Below are 4,381 nucleotides of genomic sequence, written 5' to 3'. Positions count from 1 at the left end.
GGTGTTAGGTGGTATCTCATTGATTTTCATTTCCCTAAAAAAGAGGGATTTAGAACACTTTTTCATAGGATTGTTGATAGTTTTGATTTCTTTATTTGAATTCTGTCTATTCATTTCCCTTGACCATTTGTCAATTGGGGAATGGCTTGACTTTTTGTACAATTGACATATCTCCTTATAAATTTGAGAATTTAGACCATTGTCAGATGTTTTTGTTATAAATTTCCCCCCAATTTGTTGCTTCTCTTCTAATTTTTGTTGCATTGGTTTTGATTGTACAAACCATTTTTAATTTAATATAATCAAAATTTTTCATTATATATTTTGTTATGTTCTTTATCTCTTGCTTGTTTTTAAATTATTTTCTGATCTAAAGAGCTGACAGGAATACTTTTCTGTATTCACCTAATTTATTTATAATTTCCCTCTTTTTATTTAAGTAATTTACCTATTTTTAATTTATACTGCCATAAGGTGTGAGATATTCATCTAAACCTAATTTTTCCCGTATTGTTTTCCAATTTTCACAGCAGTGTTTGTCAATTAGTGGGTTCTTGTCCCAAAAGCTGGGATCTTTGCATTTATTGAACACTATCTTGCTGCTGTCATTTACCCTAAGTCTATTCAATTGATCCATTCCTCTATCTCTAAGCCAGTTCCATATTGTTTCAATGATTACCTCTTTATAATACAGTATGAGATCTGGTACTTCTAAGACTCCATCCTTCACATTTTTTCTGCATTATTTCTCTTTCAGCCATAATTTCTTAATTTTTTGAACCATTCCCCGCTTCTCTTTCCATAAGGCTTCCATCTTTTTGATAAGCTCCAATTGAGATTCTTCCAGGGTTTGTGGAAAATTTCCATTCTTTTTAGGTTTTGCCTTTGTTTGAGTTTCGTCCAGTATTTTCCCTTTAGCCTGTGTTTTTCCTCCATAAAAATTCTCAAGGGTCACAACGTTCTTTTGGGGATTTTTGGAAGTATTTTGAGGCTCCTGAGCACAATTAGCCATTTTCCTGAATGTTTTCCCTTCCCTCTTTAGGGAAGAAATCTGAGTGAGCTGGGCAGGTTGTCTGGATTTGGAGCTAAAGGAGCTAAAGGAGGAAGGATTTTGCCTGAGGCCAGCTCTGGAATCTCCACAGTCCTTTGCATCTCTTCTCAGTGCTACCTTCCCAAGGGCACTCAAGGTCTGTGCTCCCCTGCCCGCCTGGGGTCTCCTGTCTAGCTGCCCTCAGGGGTAGTTCCCTGACAGTCCTTGTCAGATCCCAAGGACCCAGAAGAGCCCCTTGCTCCCTCCAAAAGCACTCTTCGCTCATTCCCTAGTTCTGGCAGGCACACTGGCTCTGGGCACCTAATGTCTGTGCTCTCTCATGTGCTGGGGTTTCCTGCCTAGTCACTCCCAGGGGTGGGTCCCCTGGGGTCCCAGTCAGCTCCGAAGGACCCGGAGGTGCCCCTTGATCCTTGTCTTGGCATGCTCTGGCTCTGGCTCTGGCTCTGTAGGTGGGGTGGGGGAGGGGGGTTTGACTCACCTTTGAGTGGAGGCCCTTTCACCCTGTTATAGTCTGGAAAAGGCCCAATCCCAAGCACCTTCAATGCTGTGCCCTACTGTAAAGGTCCTCCACTCCTCTGAAAATGATTCTTAAGGTCTTTGGGGGTAGTACTTGTCAGTGTGTGCTGGGGAGAGTAATTGACCTGTGTTTAGACTGCTTCCATGTGTACCCGGAAGTCCCCTCCCCTAATCTTAAGGAACAGTTAAGAAGTTAATTAGAACAGTTAGAGAAAGCAGTTAGTGGTGTTTAGTACTCTGACTTTGGGGTAAGATTAGATCTTCCCAATTCCCTTCCCATCCTTAAATAGAGAGTTAGTTATATATTTTTTTCTATGTGGTATTATTATATCTAGCATTTCAGTTGCAAGTTAATAAGTCGAATCTACAAAAATTGGCTTAGGCCAGAGTAGTTGAGAAAGGTCTGTGAGGCTGGCAGTAAGGGCATCTTGCAAAATTCCATTTTTCTTCTTAGCACCTGGTTGCTATCCAAGGTTCTGAAACATAGAATATTGACTTTGATTGACACTAGGGGGGGTTAAAAATTAGTAGAGAATTTTAAAGGAAAAGGGGAAAAGCACATGTGCTAGGATAATTTTTTTTGCTTTTTTGTTTTTTCTCCTCTTTTGACTATTACTGTTAGTAATCAAGGTGGATACTAATAACACATATCCTATTCTATATAACACTTTCATTTATACATATAACTGTGAATCTTAAAAATTCTCAGACCCTACTTCATAAGATTTGGTTAAAACCATTTCCCATTTTAAACAATGAAGGAACTTAGATCAGGAATGTGAGATCTCTACTCCACCCCTACTTAACATGCTTTAGGGGAAGAAACTCCTTGCTGAACAATGAAAAGTACTTAAACCCATACTTATAGTAAGGCAAAAGTTCTTAAGCTGTGCCTGTTTTTAGATATAATACAAAAGGGTGCTAAGTACCTATAAAGGTCAGGCAACTTGTGAATTTACAAGGAGCAAAGAGGTGAGAAACTTACTCAGAGGTTTTTCAGGTGTGAACTTAATTAAAAGTTCAAGCCTTCTTAGGTGTGAATTAAGAATAGTCTGTCCTTTGGAAAATGTTTACTGTGATTGGTAGATGTGAGAACTTAGGGGAGGTGACATAGGAGAAAATTCCCTTTAAAAGGAGATGAGAAACTAAGAGCAGAGGAGAGTCTCAGAGGAACTCTCTCTGGAGATGGCAGCTGGCCAAAGCTGAACTGGTGTCTCTCTGAACACTAGAATCCTTGCTTGGACAAATCTTGTGGTAAGTGGATAAAGGACTGACTGATCTCTCTCTTAGGCCTTGGACCTGGGCTGGCCTGGGCTGGCCTGGGCCGACCTATCTTTTTCTCATTATTTCCTTTTTTTCTCTCTCTCCCTTTCTTTAATTTCTCATTTGTATTAATTAAAATCTCTATAAAACCCAGTCAACTTGGGTATATTTCATATTTGGGAATTTTTCCCTGGTGACCACCTTATATATGATTTAAAAACAAGACACTGTCTTGAAAACATATTTTCTGCGGTCACAATTTTAACAACCACTCTTATATCTGCAACAGTTTATGTCTTCCACTATTTTAATTATCACATAGCATCATGTCAGGAGACATGATAAATGCTCTTCTCCTACTTTTATGACTGTTTCACGTATATCTCTTATGAGATTTTCACCCTATTTCCTAACTTGTGTTACATGACACTTGGTTATAAATGGATGGAACTGATTATGTTGTTAACACTCAGAACCATTTTTGCCTATGTATCTCTATTATGCTTATGTTTGTTGAAATTATAGAAATGCAGAAACCTGGTTTTTAGAATTGTTAGCAAAATAAGAGCAATTATACAAGGGATGACTAGAGATTCAGAGATGAAAGAAATGTTAATGAAAGAAAAACTTGAAGTGATGGAACAATGTATGAAGGATAGAATGATACAAAATAATTGTGATAAATGATTTACAGGAATATGTTATGGATAAGAAAGTTAATGAAGTAAATGTTAAAAAAATATCCAGATTAGAAAGAGAGAATATTCAATTAAATAAGGCTCAAGCTACTTTGTTCCCTCTCTGAGATATACTGGTTGTTACTCAGGATGAGGTTTTTTAAATTAAGACCCATAAACTATTCATTCCTGAACACATAGAAACTATCAACCTCATTTTTTTGATGAGCCTAATGAAGTCATAAAAGAATTTCAGAAAGTGATTAAAATCTTTGACCTGGACTATGCTGATTTTTTTCTTCTTAATATAAGAATTGCTTACTATGAGAGAGAGGAACCACTTTATTGAAGAGACCAAAAATCATCCACCTTTGAGCCCATGGTCTGAAGATTATGAGGATATGGACATGAATTCTGTTACTGATTATAGACAAATGAAGCAGGCCAAAAGATGATTAATTGAAGTAATGAAAAGGTACAGTAGGTGTCCCAAAGCATGGTCAAAATTTGAAAGTATAAGACAAAAGCAAGATGAAAAACCAACTAGCTTCCTGGATAGATTTACAGAAGTGGCTGCATTAAATTTAAGGCTCAATGTGTTGGCAGATGACACCATTGCCCTCATCAAAAGACTATTAGTTAAAAATGCCTGTTAAAAGATAAAGCAATTTTTTAAAGAGAAATCGTCCAGACTGAAAAGAGCTAAGTTTGGAAGATTTAAAAAGAAAACTGACATATTAATGTTTAGATAATGAAGACAGATCTTGTGAAGACAAAGATATAGTGACTAAAGATTTAAGAAATAAATTAAGGGATTCTGAGATTAAATCCAAGGATAGTGAGATCAAAAAGATAAGAGCAGTGGCACCAGTTA

This window comes from Monodelphis domestica, chromosome 5, assembly GCF_027887165.1.
Source record: "Monodelphis domestica isolate mMonDom1 chromosome 5, mMonDom1.pri, whole genome shotgun sequence".
Taxonomy (NCBI): Eukaryota; Metazoa; Chordata; class Mammalia; order Didelphimorphia; family Didelphidae; genus Monodelphis; species Monodelphis domestica.
The sequence above is the reverse complement of the archived record's forward strand: the minus strand, read 5'-3'. Positions refer to the sequence as shown.